This window comes from Mugil cephalus, chromosome 3 (assembly GCF_022458985.1).
Source record: "Mugil cephalus isolate CIBA_MC_2020 chromosome 3, CIBA_Mcephalus_1.1, whole genome shotgun sequence".
Classification (NCBI taxonomy): domain Eukaryota; kingdom Metazoa; phylum Chordata; class Actinopteri; order Mugiliformes; family Mugilidae; genus Mugil; species Mugil cephalus.
The window spans coordinates 1303444-1322059 of record NC_061772.1 but is presented as its reverse complement, the minus strand read 5'-3'; positions in this window follow the sequence as shown (position 1 = coordinate 1322059).

Sequence of the window (18616 nt, the reverse complement as noted above, 5' to 3'; positions counted from 1 at the left end):
ATATGCACTGAAAAACATAGATTTCATTGTTGCAAAGCATTTCTTTCTCCTATATTTTTATGAGTGATATCATTGGCGACTCAAGTTTTACTACATATTAGTTGACTTCTGAAATTGTTCAACCCCTGCTACAAAGCAGCAGATTAGGGCTTTAAAAACCTATGATATTATTTATCTCATCTCATCTTCTACAACTGCTTGTCCTCACTAGGGTCACAGGGATTAAGTGAACCTATCCCAGCTGTCATTGGGTGAGAGACAGGGTACACCCTGGACAGGTCATCAGTCTATCTCAGGGCTAAGACACAAGACAACTATTCACACTCACACCTAAGGTTAATTTGGAATTACCAATTAACCTAACAAAAACTTGGAGGACGGAAGGAAACCCACGTAGACACAGGGAGAATATGCAAACTCCACCCAGAAAGGCCCGAATCGGACTCAAACGTGGACCTTCTCGCTGGGAGGAATCAGTGCTAACCACAGAGCCACTGTGTCGCCCTGATGTTGATTAATAATTTAAAATTAGAATTGGATTGTTGTACAGTACAGTATGTTGAGTAAAATTTTTCTCCGCTTAATCCTGCACTAGGGTTGCGGGGGTTGCTGGAGCCTCTCCCAGCTGGCATCGGGCGAGAGGCGGGGTACACCCTGGACTAGTCACCAGCCTATCACAGGACTAACACTGAGACATACAACCATTCACACTCACACTCACACCTAGGGTCAATTTAGAGTCACCAATTAGCCTAACGAGCATGTCTTTGGAGGTGGGAGGGAGACGGAGTACCCGGAGAGAACCCACGCGAACATAAGGAGAACATGCAAACTCCACAAAGAAAGGCCTGAGCTGGACTCGAACCTGGACCTTCTCGCTGGGAGGCATCAGCGCTAACCCATTTTATAACATGAGTAATAATAATTTTAATAATTTGTATAAAATCAGACAACTGACAAAGCCTGTTTTGGTGTGTTATGAATACTTATGAATTAATAGTAATGAATATGTCATGCTTAAAGCAAATTTTTTGATAATTCTCGGGGGTTTGCAATGTACCACTTTTATTTGACACCAAGATTTTTTAAATTCGAATGGTTCTACTTTTGAAGAAAGTGAAAGATTTGAGTAGTTTTTCTGCCACTGTTGCCAGTTCCTGACTGAAAAAGATTGTGTTGACAATGGTCTGTAGAACTGAGAGGAACAGCAGAGTAAGGACGGATTCCTGTGGGGATGAATGTGTGTGCTTGTGTGTGTGTGTGTGTGTGTACTTGTACAGCAATCTTTCTGAGGACCAGTTTAACCCTTTAAAGCCTGAATGTATCTCTGGTGATTTTTTCCAGGACACGGTATTTTAATTGCCGTAACTCACAGTAGTTTGCGCTATATTATTCAAAGTGTGACTGAACACTGGGAAGTTGTGGTTTTGTCTGGAAGACCTTTGTGACATCTCAAGGGCATAACTAACTTAATTTTTACCAACCAATTCCACCAAACAACTTTCCCTTCCTGGGTCTCCCTGGTCTCAACCTGCCACCGTCAGCAGCATCAACAATACCGTAATGGCAGCATTTTACACAACTTCCCAGTGTTCAGCCGCACTTTAAATATTGTCCATTGGTGAGTTACTTAGACTTAGACTTAAACAGACTTTAATGATCTACGAGGGAAATTACTTAAATAAAATGAGATTAGATTAAAGTAAAAGTGTAATCAAAAAAATATACAAAAATAGCTGGCAAAACAGTGTCCAGTATGGTTGCATAGCAACAGTGGCATGGATCGTGTCATAGCATGGTGTTTGTCATTAATGGTGTCTCCTTGTCGTTGTCCGGTGAAGGAAGGATGTAAACACCAACGGAGCATGTCTGCCCATAAAGTCTGAAGCTGGACACAGACATACTGTGGTCCTATAAGCCAGGTCAACAAAGCTCTTTTCAAGACACCTCTGGGTCCCAACAAGCGCACACAGTCCATCCATCCCAACGCCAAAGACCTCACATTCCCCTTGAGGACAGATGGCACCACCGACCCGAAGCTCCTCCAACTCTGACACCAGTCTGGCATCCCCAGAACTTCTCCTGAAGCTCAGTGGGACTCTCAGGCGTCACTCCGGGCAGCTCCGGGGACATGGACAGTGCTAGTAGGATCGCAGGAACACACCAACGGAACACAACGGCCGTTCCACCGAACTCCACAACTGACGACCAATGATACAGCCAACAACAAAAAGCCCAGAAAAAAAAAAAATAATAAAAACAGCACAAAAAGACAAAAATGACCAAAAATCCAAAAATCATTTTAATGGTTCAAGGCACAGAAAAACAACAAGTCAGACAAAAAACAATCATTAACACACTCAGAATAACTTAAAGTGGTTATTCTGGTTAGTGGTTATACTGGCGACATGCACCCATTCTTTCAGGCCCAAAAAAAAAAATTTTTTTAAAATTACTGTAATTCAAATATATATATTTTTTATCTGTGGGTGGATGTTCAAGTCATAAAGGGTTAAGTTTTACACCATCAGATTGAGGACATTTGTGTAAAGTGAGAACATTTTGGCTGGTACTTACTTCTTTACAAGTCTTAAGGGTAAAGGTTACAATGAGGTTATGGTTATGGTTAGGGTAAGGCTTAGGGTTTGGCACTTAGTTGAGATGGTTAGGGTAAAGGGCTACGGAATGTATTATGCCAATGAGTGTCCTCACAAAGAAAGACATAAAAACGTGTGTGTGTGTATATGTGTGTGTGTGTTGTGTGTGTGTGTGTGTGTGCGTGGGGTGGGGGGGTTCCTTTTCTAATTATCCCAAAGAGTCTACATTATACAGTATAGCCAACAGCAGATACTGTACGTCGGAAAAACCTCACGGCAAGTGTTTACATTGAAGACAGAATAAGCCACTGGAATAATGCATGCTAACTGTGATATATACCCCAATTAGGCATTCCAGAAATTTACATAACAGTAAAAAAAAAAAAAAAAGAAAGAAAGGAAACAACTTCAATTAGCACATGAGCAATGACTGCTGGCATTTGATTGCAGGCGGGAAATACATGGGACAATAAACATAATTTACAAGATGCTTAATTTTGTGTTAGGAAAATTGAATCCAGTGGCAATGAAAAATATTCTGCATGTTTGCGCGTAGGAGCGGTGGCTTTGATTGATTGGGGGAAACTAATCTGTGTTTGTTTGCACTGCACAGGCAACAAAACTCAACCTTTAACTCTTGGATGGATCAGAAGCAGTGCGTGGCTGCGGCAGAAAGAGTTCTTGTGTGTAATGTCGCTGCAGTCCAACCTAATCAAGGCCACCTCTGTGATATGCAGATCCCTGTGGAATATAGAAATTCATCATCTTTCATACTCTACGGTTCACTGTCCCAGAGTACGAGGAAATAATTTTAATCTCTCCTCTTGATGAGCTTCTGCTCATGGGCAATTATCTCTACACAAAAGATGGTACCGTAGTGAACAATTGTGCTGCTGCTGTCCACAATATGAATGAGACAGACAGGGAGAAAGAAAAGAAAGAGAGCTTATGAACCTCCCACTATCATCAGTGCAGAGTGAGAAAGTTTTAGCACTAATTTATGCTTTACAGAACATGGCGGCATGTGCAGCGTAAAGATGTACATTTTTATCGATGTTACTCCATTTGTGATGACTACGGCATTATAATGTTGATATGTTTATTACAGAGAAAGGCAATTCCATAAACAACACAAAACCCACGGCCTGTGACAGCCAAAACAACCCAGCATTCATGTGTCACAAAAATATCTAATCAAAAAGAAAATAAGAGAACGATCAGTGTGATATTATATATTCTGTTTGAATGCATATATTATTGGGGGAAACAACAAAACAAAAGATATGTTCATATTTTCAGATATTTTTACTTGGCTCTCAAGCAAGAGACATGGAAGAAAATCAATCAATATCTGAACAATCCATATTATACAAATATACAGTGGCAAGACACAGCACCCAAACCCTAAATTTGCCTTAGAATATGGTCAAACCTTCATTTAAGCTGTAGTTATGAACTAACACTATCTACTAAAGATACAGAGATCTGTTGTTTTGTACAGGTAAAATATATCTGTTTCACCACTTACAGTGCAGACTGGGAAACATATGTAAACCCAAGGGCTAATGACTTTAACAGCTATTTTGATGCTGGCTTCCCAATTTGGAGCACTGGCCTGGAAAACTATTTATGGATTTATAGTAGTGGGGTTGAGGCAACAGTGGCAACTATATGAGATTCCCTCAGTGGTCGTTATGACTCTGTTTGACCATTACACAATTTATAATGACACTGTCATTCATATGCTCTGGTTCTCCCTTTAAATGACCTGATTTATGATTTTCTCTAACCTATCTCAAGATGGGGCTACATGTGACCAGCGACACAGAAATGACCGTCACCCAGCAAATAGTAAACTTAAAGCAAATGGTACTCTAGACAGGCCTGACATTTACCAATGAGTATCTGGACACCTTTTGGACTGACCAAGACTAAATTGTTTGGGAAGAACTTGCAGCACTGTATATGCCATAAAAAGACTCGCCGCTCTTAACATTTCATGTAGAGAATAGTGAAGATTGTGCTCAAGGGCTTTGGGGCTCACCAAATTTGTTCTTGTGCCATAGTCAGACAGTAGATCCACTGCTTTGAGCCTGCTATGCTGTCAATACTATTTTGCTTAGCTGCGGCAAACCCCAATGTATTGTTGTTGGTCTGATACCTGTTTTTAAATTATTTTTTAAACGTCTCCAGGTTGTATGTCTCAGTGTTAACCCTGCGATAGGCTGGCGACTTGTCCAGGGTGTACCCCACCTCTCGCCTGATGCCAGCTGGGATAGACCCCCGCGACCCTAGCGCAGGATTAACAGATATGGAAGATGAGATGAGATGTCTCCAGGTTATTTATTCTTAATCTCTCATATTTCACTATTTATAAAAGGTTTAGTTTATAGGGTGTAAGTAAGGGTTTTAATAGACAGAAACCAACAGTTATCTCAGCCTTAGAATACTGCATAATCTGACCTATGCGTATGCTTCTTATTAGGTAGCAGTGTGCAGCTGAAGAGCAAAAGAAAACAAGGTGAAGCAACTGGTAGTTGAGATGAATGCTGTTGTGAACATGGCAGAAATATATATTTTCATAGTCAGTTGCAAACTTTGAGTGTTGTATAGATTAGGCAGAAGTGAGTTTTTAAAATGTGAAATCCTCAAGCAACTGGCCAAAGAACATCTGAGTCATCTAAACCAATCAAGATCCCTGTCAGCCCCCCACAGATATATTATGGTAATGATATGCTTTGGGCATTGAACATCTTACTAATTGCCCCTTGAGTATGTGTACTGTATATTAATTAAAGACTATAGCAGCTTTGAATTACTTCACCTTAATAAGTGTAAGTGTGTTTCTCCACTTCTCTACAGCTGTCACAGACCATGTACATCACAGTTCAAATCCATTTGAAAAAGTGGCCATTTTTGATTTACAGGGCCATTACAAACCTATCCGCGGACACTGGTATGGTGTCAAAGGAGCTTATCATTATTCTGTTGTATGACAAAGCAGTTTGCCAAAGGGGACTGCAATTACATCGTTGTCTGCTTTTCAGTTGACTCCTGGCAAGGGAATTATTGGTAATCATCCATGTAATGCGGTGCCACTCAGTTTTTGACAGCTGAGTGAAACCACAGAACTGTGGTTTTGTCCTTTAGATTAGAACTTAAAAACCCATCCATACGCCAGGCTCAGGAGGATGTTTCTTGAGTGTGTTTTGTTATCGGTATTTATACTGCTAGCAAGACAAAGGTCTGACTTCATACTGTATGTGCACAAGGTAAGCAATGTTGCCCAAAACTCCTAAAAAAATACATATATACGTATATATACATATATATATTGACAAATACAACAAAAATCCCACCAGAAGTGTGCCATTATATCAAATCAACTGCAATGCTGCAACACACAAAAACAGCAATAACCTTCATCTCCAAAAGGACATCATTATTATTTAAAGAGTCCATCCCAGCTCTTAAACCTCCTCACCTTCTTTATGCTGGAGATGCTCTGTCCGCATGAGTGACCTGCTGTCTTTGTGCTGCCATTTAATAAGCATTCCTTAACCTCAAGGGACGAAGCCTTCTCCTGACTCTTGCAGTGCCAGACAAGAACGCTGTGACACCAATACTCAGACATCTTATCTGTCGCCTCCTCTGCCTCTGCAATTGTCAGCAAGAAAAAAAAGGAAAGAAAGAAAACAAACTCCACTGAAGCTTCCATCTCCAAACCAGTGGTGCTGTCAGCTCCTGTTTAGAATCAGTGTTTATTCAGTGCATGGGGTTTTTATTTATTTAACAGAAAAATATGTGTGTTGGGATGTTGACTTGTAGGAAGACATGTCAAGACACACAGTGAAACCAGCAGTGTCAGGGCAGTTAACACTTCAGTAGACAGCGCTGCTGGTGAGAGTGCTTACGTAGCGATTGTGTTATCTGTTAATTTTATGTTAAAAAAAATGTTGAGGTTTTTTAAAACTGTAAAGTCCATACTACACATTTAAAATCTATATTGTTAGTAGCCATGAGAGGTGTGGTATGAGAGGAGTGGTATCAGATTTACAGTGCGTATCCACTAACCCTAAAACCTGTACCAGAGGTTTTACGTCGCAGGTGGGTTGAAATAAAAGGATTTTTGGCAGTGCATTGTTTGACTTTCTTGACTTTCAAGCCTTCAGTTGAGAAGAGAGAGAGTCAGATTAATAAATAAGTATACATAATGGGAGAGCAGAGCTAGTGGGTTTCCCTTGGATATTGCTGAAGAGTCTGTACACCTGCCCAGACTGTCAAGCACCAGTAGGCTTTAGTGATTTGGTTTAAGGTAAATTTAGCACAGGCAACGGGGGATTTTACATCCAATTCTCTTTTTCATAATACAATAGACACTGTTCTGGAGGGGAAAGCCAAATAAATCATCTACAGGTGGCCATTGGGGTTCTCAGACAGTCAGTGACTTGTCAGATTATTCTAAAGGATTCTAAAGTTGCTCACCTCCACATGACTGAATGAAATTCAGTCATTTTGATGCCTTAAAGGAAACGTATGTAAAATTAGATGTGAGGTTAATACCATAAACATTGGCAAATAATGATGTATGGTAGATGATTGCTAAAGAGGTGGCAGATCAAACTGTACATTTTAAGTCAGAGCATATTTATTTCTGCAAGATCGAGTGCTTTACTTAAGAAAAAAAGACAAGTTGAAAAACATAAAAGCTATTAAAAGAAGAGATACAGTTTTTTTTAGGTCAACTATGGGACTTCAACTATTTTTCCCATATGGGAAGAAGCTCTGCTCAAAATAGTTATAATAATAATAATGTTAATTGAAAGTTTCTAAATTGTTTTAGGCTCTGACCACAATGTTACAGCAATACAGGTCTCTCGGGCTGAACAATTATTAGTGCACAAGGTGGAAAAAACACAATAAAACGGCATGTTGTCACTGTTGCTGATATCTCATCCACCAGTCTCTGGAATGTTGCTGGTGCTCCATGCAAACCAAAAGGCATCATTCTAAACCTGAATAAGCCCCCTGGTACTCTAAACGTTGTGAAGTCCTTTGATGCATCTGTCAGGGGTACTTGCCAGTAACCTTTGCAGAGGTCAAGGGTCGTCAGAAAGTTGGCATGTCCCAAGCGCTCAATCAGCTCATCCACCCTCAGCATTGGAAATGGATCAAAAGCAGAAACTGCATTCAATTTTGAAAAGTTGACACTAAATCTCAGTTTTGGGTTGTCTTTCTTTGGCACCAACAGCATGGGGCTGCACTACTCATATCCTCCACTTCCTGCTTCAATTCAGGAACAAGTTTGGCTGGAATGCGACAAGTAGTGTCTCTGATGGGTTGCTGCTCGGGTGCATGCAGACAGATGTGGTGTTTGATGAGGTGTGTACAACCTGGTTTTCACACTGAACAGTTTGTCATGTGTTTCTGAAGCACCTGGCACTTCTCTGCTGGCAGGTGACTCAACTCAGGATACACTGGTCTATCCATTGCAAAGGGAAAATACTGCTCTTGAAGCTCCTCCTCAACAACTGCACGTGCCCACAGGCTCCTAGAATGTTCTGGCTGGTCCACCCAGTCTTTCAAAAGATTTACATGAAAGATCTGATGTTTCATCCGGCGATCTGGTAAAAACAGGTATGTGACCGGGCCAGCCTTTTTGGTGATCTTGTATGGTCCCTGCAACTTGGACAGGAGACCACTGTCTGATGTTGGCAGCAACAGGAGAACTTTCTGGCCCTCCTGAAACACTCTTCTCCTTGAAGACTTGTCATAGCTCTGCTTCTGCCTTTGCTGTGCCTGTGTCAGATTGTAATTGGCGAGCTCTTGGAACTGGTCAAGCTTGTCTCTCATTTTCAGAACATATGAGAGTTCACTGCACTGTTGCTGTGGCACGAGTCCCTCCCAGGCTTCCTTCAAGACATCCATTGGACCCCTCACTGAATGTCCATACAGCAGTTGGAAAGGTGAAAATCCAGTTGATGCCTGTGGGACTTCCCTGCATGCAAACAATAAGAATGGAAGCCACTGGTCCCAGTCTGCCCCAGAGTCATTCACAAACTTCCTCAGCATGGACTTGAGGGTCTTGTTAAAGTGCTCAACCAGACCATCTGTTTGTGGATGGTAGGGACTGGTCTTCACCCCTTGAATGCCCAGCATGCTGTAGACCTGATTCAGCAGGCTTGAGGTGAAGTTGGTACCTTGATCAGTGATAATCTCTCTTGGAATTCCCACTCTAGAGAACAGCTGGATGAGGCAGTTGACGATCTGGCGAGCTTTGATCTTCTTCAGTGGAAAGGCTTCAGGGTATCTTGTGGCGTAGTCACAAACTACCAGTATGTACCTATGGCCTGCACTACTTCTTTCGAGTGGGCCTACAATGTCCATGGCAATACAGGAAAAGGGTGTTCCAATGATGGGCATGTTAATAAGGAGGGCCCTATCTCCCTTCTTGCCTGGTGCTGTTAACTGACATTGAGGACATGACTGGCAATGTTTAACTGTGTCAGCATATTGATGAGGCCAGTAAAACCGGGGAACCATCCTAGCAAATGTTTTTGCCTGCCCTAAATGGCCTGCCCAAGGGATAGCATGACTCAGATTTAAAATTGTTGACCTCAAACTCTCGGGAATGACTAATTGGTCACCAATCTGACTACAGCGATACAACAAGTCTCCCTTAACCTCACTACCAGGTAACTGAAGTGTAAAACACATGTAGTTATTACTGGTATTAAGCTTAGGACACTTGGCTTTAAAATGCCCTGTCTGACCACAAAAATGACATGCTAAATGGGATTTGTTTCTCGGCTCAAATCTAGTATAATTAGAAGGTGAGAAACTATGTCTAGAGTTCTTAAATCTAGAGTCATTCAAGCCAGCAGGTTTACTAGAGGGTGTGGGTGGGTGGGGCTTGACTCTGATGTACTCTCTGGAAGGACGGCGTGCAGCCAAAAAAGCTTCTGCCATCTCTGCTGCTTCCTTTGAAGTATCTGGGTTTCGTTCCTTTATCCAGGTGCGCAGTTCAGGGTTCAGGGCTTTGAGAAATTGTTCCATTATGATTGCATCACTGATCCGCTCTTTTGTTTTTTCAGTTGGCGTCATCCACTTGAAGTACAAGTCTTTGAGGCGCACCTGCAGCTCTTTTGTGGTCTCGTCTTCTCCTTGTACGCTTGAACGGAACCTTAGTCGATAGGTTTCTGCACTTATCTCAAACTTCTTCAGAACAGCAGATTTTACTTTAGCATAGTCCATTGTATCGTCTATGTCCATAGCTATATAAGCAGCACGAACTCTGCCAGTCAATAGTGGGACTAAGTGCAGTGCCCACTCATCTTGAGGCCACTGACAGGCATGAGCAATCCTTTCAAAGGTGATGAGATAGTGCTCAATGTCCTCACCTTCATTGTAGGGCTGCATTTTAGGACTTTTCCAGCCAGGAAACCTCACCACACTGGAAATCTGTCCTCCATCCGCTGGCTGCAACGAGACGGTCTCAGGCCTGAGTTGGACTGCTGGAATGTTAGCTGGCTCGGCTGTCAGTTCTCTGGAAGTGGTGGATGTGGCTGCTAGCCCTTCCAGTGTCTGCTGACGATCATGGCGATCCTGATGTACCTCATGTTGCAGCTGAGCAAACTGGTGCAGTATTCTTTTCCACTGGTCCTCCTTTCGCTTGTGGTCCATATCTGCCCTGATGTCCCGATCAGCCTGCTGTTGCATCAGGCCTCGCAGGAGATTTGAGAATTCAGCCACGCTGTCTTGCATCGGTTGACCACCTGCTGCCCCTTGCTGGTCACACCCATCTTGCAACTCTTCTGGACGCTCACTTGTCAGTTTCTTTAGTCGAGTCGACAATTTCTTCACTGCCTCCTACTGGCCTGGAAACCACCGCTGCCACCAAATGTTGGGAAGCTGACCGGAGCGGCATAAGTAGGAGGCAGATTCAAGGCCGTTTGTTTAGAAAAAATCACCGCAAGGTGTTTATTTACATGTGCTTCCAGCTTTGTTGTAGCAACAAAAGTATATACAACAGAAAAAAGGTAACTGAACAGTTAACTGAGTTGAACTAAATAAAACTCAACTTATAACAAACGCAAAATTCAAGTTAAATCATGTGTAAAGTGCTACACCTGATCAGCACACTGTTTTCCCCTCTGACAGACAAAAGGCCTCTGCCGAAATAACCTCACTTCCTCCTAACTCAACCTCCCTGGCTGTACCACTACGGGAGGAGACTCCACTGGCTCCTAATACAACCATTTACAAAGCTAATCTCTGACCTGACTACAGTAAAACACCTTGCATTACAGATGATCCATATTTAACCATACCTTCATATAATAACAAATAAACCTAAATAATACTTTTTAGTAATTTCCCTTACCCTTACCCATTTGGAGTAGTCCAATGACCTGCCCCCAATCATGTTACCTGAGTATAAAAGCAGGAAATATCGCCGCACTCCCTCCTTTGACTCTGGCCACATGGTGAGTATGGTAAGTAACACAATTGATCAACATAACTTATTTTAACAAGAACTAAATCAATAAACTATAACTAAATCTAACAATATGTGTAAGTGTTTATTTTAACCAAGATGTTGAGCTACCAAATATAACCAAAAATAATACAAAACACAAACAAACCCGGGATAGTCTGTATCTGCAAAATGGTGATTACTGATGGGAACATAGCTGAAACAAACAAGTATGGTTAAAGTAAACTAAAGATGGTAATAATGAGACAAATGGTCTGACCCACTTTGTCACAGTGGACAAACAAAATTTACAAATTAGTTTTATATACCGAAAACACCGTTATACAAATATGCGTTAGCTTCTGGCTTTCATCAATGGCAAAATTAATGTATATGCCAATGCTAACATTTGCCTTGCCTCTCACCTAGTCCCACCAGTGACACACAGCTATTGTGATACCTTAGCTCTCTGTGTACCATGGCTCTTGCTGTAAATTGTGACTAAAACTGGAACTGCTGAACTTTATTTGTGATAATCATAGGCACTTGTGATGATGGCAGGTGTGTATTGACCCGTATATAACATGAATCTGAATATGATTGGTTAATATCGGACTGCAGCCACATCACCTGTTTGTAAGAGCATGTGTATGGAAGTTTTTCTGTGCCATCAGAGTTTGAATATAAATTGCTAGGTAAATGTAGTTTACATAAAAAAAAGTTCAACCTCATAAAATTCAACAATAAAAAAATCAACTTAATAAAATTTAACATAAAAAAAAATCATTGGTCATGAGGCGACACCGGCACATAGGACAGATCAGCCATGGCCACCAACACGACTTATGGAGCTTTAGAGAGTACTATTTGGGTTCGTGAAATAGATATTACTTGATCAGTTGAACATTGACGGAAGTATTGAACAGTACCTACACTGAACCTTTAATGAAGTAGCGTTATTGAAAACTGTGTTAAAAACTAGCTAGTTACTGGCTGTGAGCATCTTTACCTTCCGCAGCTACAAACAATAAACGAGTGGGACTGACCCTCTTTCTCTTTGCCATGATTTCGCAACTCGTGGATCGTGAAACTGTACCGGGTTGGATTTCGGTGAGGGTAAAAAATATCCCTTCACGCATTCTTAAAGGGACTGGTGTCCACGCGTTTGATTTTTTTGTACTGTCACATGTACACATTTAGAGCATTTTCTATGCACCGTTTGATAAATGAACAGAAACGAGTAAGTTATGAATGCAGACAGGAAGAGCCCAAAGAACCGAATACACATTAGACACCGCCCTTCATTGGTTCCACTCCTGTCTCTCAGACCGCTACCAGTTCATCCAGCTCAAATCTTTCAAATCCAACCCCTCCCCAGTCAGTAGAGGTGTCCTCCAGGGCTCTGTCCTGGGACCCCTTCTCTTTATCATTTATTTCCCCCCCTTGGGCACTATTTTTCATAAATTTAAGGCTCACTACCAGTGCTATGCTGATGACACCCAGTTCTTCCTCTCTAGTAATTAACTAGTACCCAGCTCCACACTCCCACCCATCTCCCTTGCCACCTGCTTATCTGAAATCAAATCCTGGTTCACTTCCAACGTCCTAAAATTAAACAATGATAAAACTGAAATTCTTCTAATTGGCACTCCATCTACACTTTCCAAAGTTGACCGCTTCCCTGTTCTCATCGATAGCTCCTCAGTCTCCCCATCCCCTTAGGTTAAGAGTTTAGGTGTCATCACAGTAGTCTTTCATTCAAATCCCACATCAATAATACGAGTCGAATTGCCTTCTTCTACCTCCGAAATGTCAACCGACTCCATACAGTAAATATCTGCTTTGAAATCATCTTTCAAACCATACTTCTCCCACTTTTTTTCAGTTTTTACAAATTCATAATAAAAACCTTAAGTTTTAAAAATTCAAATCATCAAATTCAGATCCAAGTTTGTAATCCAATTATTTAAGAATCCCATTGTTTTTGTAAATTTCAAATGCATTGACACCCTTTTCTTTCCATAGAAACCAACCAGCAGATATATTTCTACTGAGGTGGAGGCTGCATCTTCCTAGTGAAATAAACCTTTTACTCCAAGAGCCAACGTCAGTAACTGCACCTGCCTCACAGGTGTCTGTTGCTGTCATAAATGCAGCCAGATTTGTTGATTGTGCTGCAGTCTCTTCGGCTACCTTAACAGGTTGTGTCTTTTTAGCAATTTTCTGAATATGTATGACAGTTTTGAAACTTTTTTTTCTTTAATCTCGCTGCTAGTTTTACTTTCTTACTGATAGCTACTTAAAAGCAGGGTATGTAATTTATTTTTGGCATTATTTTGTCCAAATTCAATAACAGCCTGTTAGCATAATGTAATCTGAGTGTTATGAGAGAACAGTATATGACTTCTGTGCCTCCTCCTGGCTGTATTTACAGGCTTTATAAAATATCACCCTGTGACAGAGTTTTAAAAAAATATATATTTAAATATTACAATATTATAATTCTAATTACTACTCCTAAAACATTTGGAAATAATCATCCTTGGTTTGAATCCTCAAAGATTCATTTATTTTTCATCAAGCTTATAGTTAGCTGGGCTGAACCATCCCTTAGTTATGCTGCTAAAGGCCTAGGCTGCACCAAGTACATGTCCTCTTATTTATTCTTCTGGCACCAAGCTCCTGTCTTTCTTATCCAATTTCTTTTCTATTACTAGTTATGCAATTCTGTGCTACTACTGTATAGCATGTAACTGATGTGTCTCCACCCCTTCCTGGCTTGCTGTGTGTTTCTTACCTGTGGAGCTCCAAACTACATCTGTTGTTGTGGTCTCATCAACCTGCCCACTCTTCATGGCCTGCAGTTATCCACTCCTACCTGGATGAACAATTCTCCAACCTGCCTACCTTTTATATTCTTAAACTGTCATGTAACATCATCAACTATATTTTGTATCGTCATCAGATTCTACATGCATGTTTTAGTCAGATGTATGTATGTTTGACGGATGTATGTATCGATGTTTTTTTCTGCTGTTCTGTTCTCTCTTTTCTTACTCTACCTTCGGCAGATGGGTCCCTCCATATGAGCTGGGTTCTGCTCAAGGTTTCTTCCTGTTAAAAGGGAGTGTTTCTTTTCCATCGTTAACTTCAGTCTTGCTCTGGATGTTGAATTGAATTTAATTATTACTATTTTTCTTTTGTTTATTGTCTCTTAAATATTACTTGTGACCAAAGACCCACAGCAAATGCTCCGCAGCTGTGACTTATAGTATAGTGCATATACATTGATTGTCAGTAGCTAATCTCACATTACAAGCACTTGTGTTTCATCTCAGCTGCCAAAGAGGAAGGGTATATCAGATTGTCTGTCTGCTGTTTATTTGACCAGTTGTAAGGCTGACATGGTTGGGAAGAGAGAGATAGAGAGAGAGAGAGAGAGAGAGACAGAGAGAGACAGTGGGCAGCTGGAGGCACGTATACTCGTTAGCCTTGCTTGCTCTCCCTTTCAAATGGGGCCTTAATGATTTATAGATGTTTGCTTTAAAAAGTCATTGGCATTAATCCTATGGCTCATTAACCATTTAATTAAAATTAAATTCTGTTTTAGGACTAAAGCAGATTGAGAGTATGTCTTCCTGGTGGGAGGCTGTTGAGTCACCTCATTTTCGGAAATGCCTCATGTGAGGGGGATGTGCACCAACACTCAGCTGACATGTACAAGCAACCCCTAGCAAAGTGAAAAACAGGACTCACCACACTGGTTGATCACAGCTCAGATTCAGGTTACCACCATGCACCATGCTACACAAGTAAAACAAATGAATAAAGCACAAATACACCAAACAGCTTTGGAAAGACAAAAGAAATGTTTACCCCACAGCACCGTAAAAGCAAATATACTTCAAGTGGTTAGCAGGTGAGTCATGACCCACATACTGTGCAGAATCATTTTCACCTTGTGGGAATTAAATGAATAAAATTCATCAACAGATACATCACAATACTGGCTCATAATTCTACTTTCCAGCTTTCCAAATTACTTGCAGTACAAATGTCTAGTTTTTCTGATGGGAGTAACATAGCATTACTGTGCAATCATATCATATAACACTACACTTGTCTTATCAGTCTAAATCATAGTCTAGTTGCATGCTGTCACAGAATTTTTTTTTTACTCAGCTCTCTGTACAGTAGTGGTAGTGACATGCCAAAATAAGATAAAACTAGTAGGTATTTTTTAAATAAAAGAACAGTATATAGGCCTGTTCTGTAGGAAATGTACCCTTAAATAACTTCAGTTGTGATTTGGCACTATATACAAAATACAATTAGATGAAACAAACTTTCATTTGGGGACGCAGCTATCAAACTTAAAATGTACTGACAGCTCTAGTATCTACTGTAACTTAAAGGCTCGGTATAATAAACTGGTTTTATTGCTGGGAAGAATGTGCTTTGCTGAGACATCGTCAGGTTCAGAATTCATCCTGAGCATGTCTGGTTCGTTCCCAGTAGTATTGTTCCCTCTAAAGTGCAGCTAATTGCAGAAATGTATTGATGTGGGCTTACATGCATATATGTAACATATGTCAGAACATTTACTGTCCATACACAGTATAAACACAGTGCTGCGGCCATGCCATGGGGATAAATTACACTCAGCTTCATATTTCATACAGAGACATGTTGTCTCTTTGGCAACAAAGCAAATGCAAAATAATCTGCATTTCTCACATTGTTAACAATAATTATACACTGTAAGCAACTCTTTTGCTCATAGCTGCTAGTGACACTGCTGCTGCTGTTTTGTTCTTTGAAATATTTGGAAGAAATCCTGGATAAATACACTATTAATGTCTTCTACGTCTTTTTGAAAATAGTTTGACTCAGAATTTGGCTTAAAACAATCACATTTTAATTTGCAATCATGTCTTACACATCTCTTTTTGTGTCCTCTGGCACCAGCACTAACACAGCAAGGCATGCCAAGCTCTACTGCAATGGTGATACCGTATAATTAAGAGGGAACACTCCATCACTGGCCCTAGAATCTGTATAGTACCTTAAATTGCTTTCTAAATGGGTCTATGTTACCCAATATGTGGTTTTCTCTGCGTGTTTCAACAAAGCGAAATGAACTTGGTGGGAGGATGGAAGTAAAAAAGCAAAGATTGATCGCCGTGCTCATTGGAGTAATTCAACCCCAGTCATTTTCCTCTGCAGGTTTTTATAGCATTTAAAATAGCAACGCGGTAATGGCCTGCACACACACAACATGCATGCACACAGAGATACACATACGCAAGCACTTTGCAGGACAAGATGTGCTCTAAAAGTGCTGGGAAATGAAAGAGGGTCGAAGGGATTAATTCATGTGTCCAGAAATACTCCTTTGAAAGTGTATTTGTTTGCACCTATGTAAGCTGAGCTACAATGGTCCATTTTAGTTATCTGATCATCTCTTCCACATAAATCTAACCATTCAGAAGTCAGTCATTTTCAGGGAATTTTGAAAAGCATCATGTTCTGTACAGTATGTTACATGTGTGGCTCAGACTTCTTGCTGTCTGAACAACTAAGGTTATAACTCTTATCACTGGTACCACTTGAGATATTGTCCAGAGACCAGGCTGATTTGCAGGCTTATTCTTTTAATTTGTGAGTCCAGCGAGGTGCAGCAGTCAGGGGCCATAGTTTGGATGACATCAGATGACTTGTTTTTAGATACAATGATACATTTACCTTAACACTCATTGATACACAGGATAAAATGTTGTAAAAGTGTGGGTTTAACACTTTATAACAACTGCTCACTATGACACATTAGTAAAGCATTAGTAAGTACGTTATTCATCATTTATAAATCACCAGTCTTTTACACTGATGAACATTAGTAAGCAGTTTATGAATGCTTTATTTCTAACTCATAAACATTACTACAACATGATTCAGAATGGTATTTTCAAGCTAATGATCAATTAGCATTGATAAAATAAATAATAAAGTATTTATAAAATAGTTTTAAGTCACCAGGATTTTAGAAGATCATTTAGTAAGTGTAAGTAGGCATTTACACATCTTATGATTTGAGAGAGATGTGAAGGCTCAGTTATCTTCTCAACAGACAAATGAGACAAATGCAACATAGACTGATACAAAACATAAACATACATTTCAACTGTATACAGTTGATACACACTAATTTATAGTATTACTATTAAAGTAACAGGATAAGCAAACAACACTGACCATCTTGTGACAATGCTATTGTCAATGTTGGGAAACTTTCGAATCTTATGTACCCCTGATAACTCATGAATAAATAGTTTGCAAATACTTTCATATTTAATTTGTAAATGAATCCAGTAAACTAATCTCACGTAAAGTATGGAAAATACCTTTGTTAAATGCGTTACAGAGATGTCAAACTTATTGTACAGAAACAACAACACAGTAAAAAGGAGGCCGTTCTGTGTGACTTGTGATCAACTGTGACTATGAATAATTGTGTCTTCATTGGCTTAAAGTTTTTGTAGCCCAGGCTTCATAAGCCATAGTAAAGAGTAAAAGAAATAAACTAAAAGAGAAGCAGAAGTCAGTTTTCATGAGAAGTTATCGTGTGTGTGTGTGTGTGTGTGTGTGTGTGTGTGTGTGTGTGTGTGCACATTTCATATCATGTGTGTAAGAGGGTGTGAATGTGTGTGTGGAGAAAAAGGGAGAAAACTTACCTTATTTCATCATTTATAAAAAATATTTGATGGTTAAAAGCCTAATTTAAGTTACTTTTGAGAGCTGTATTACGCTGATAAAGTGAGACCTATAAAGAAAGAAAAGAAAAATATATTTCATTTGTAAGATTATTTTGAATTTATATAGGTGGTTATTGTTTGTTTAAATTAAGACTTTATAGCCTGTAACAATTATAGATTACTGAACCAAATGTGGCCTGTTCCATACATCAGGTTTTTTTTGTTTTTTTTTGAGGGATTTGATTCGGTAACAATTGATGTCGAGAGTGGACATCAGTGAACTGGTAGTCGACTTCAGGGAGGAGACCAGCAGCGATTAGCCACCAGGCGGATTACTGGACACCTGCTGGAAAAACTGGTCCTGGAGAAAACGGATGGCGAGCCAGAACTGAGGAAAAAAGTACAACTGAACTTATCTTCTTTACCTGTGGTGTGGTAGGACAGAAACGCACACAAATTCAACAGCCCCAATGAAATAAAAACTGAGCTCAGTAACAAAGACGAAAGGACACAGCAGGCTAAACACAACAAAGAAGGACACATTATTTTTGTTTTATTTTGTTGTGCGCACATTCTATTATTTTTCTTGCTCTTCGAATAGTACCGTTATATTATTGTGATATTGTTCTCGAAAAGTCAATTCTGTGTGAGTGTATTCAACGTTGATGATCCCTCCTGGGCTCCATGAGCGATATACTAGAAATTCTGATACTGGCCCAAGCCCTGAACTGGAACTGAAACCTACTACTACCTGTAGCCTCATCAGGCAAAGAGGGCTTACATTTTATAAT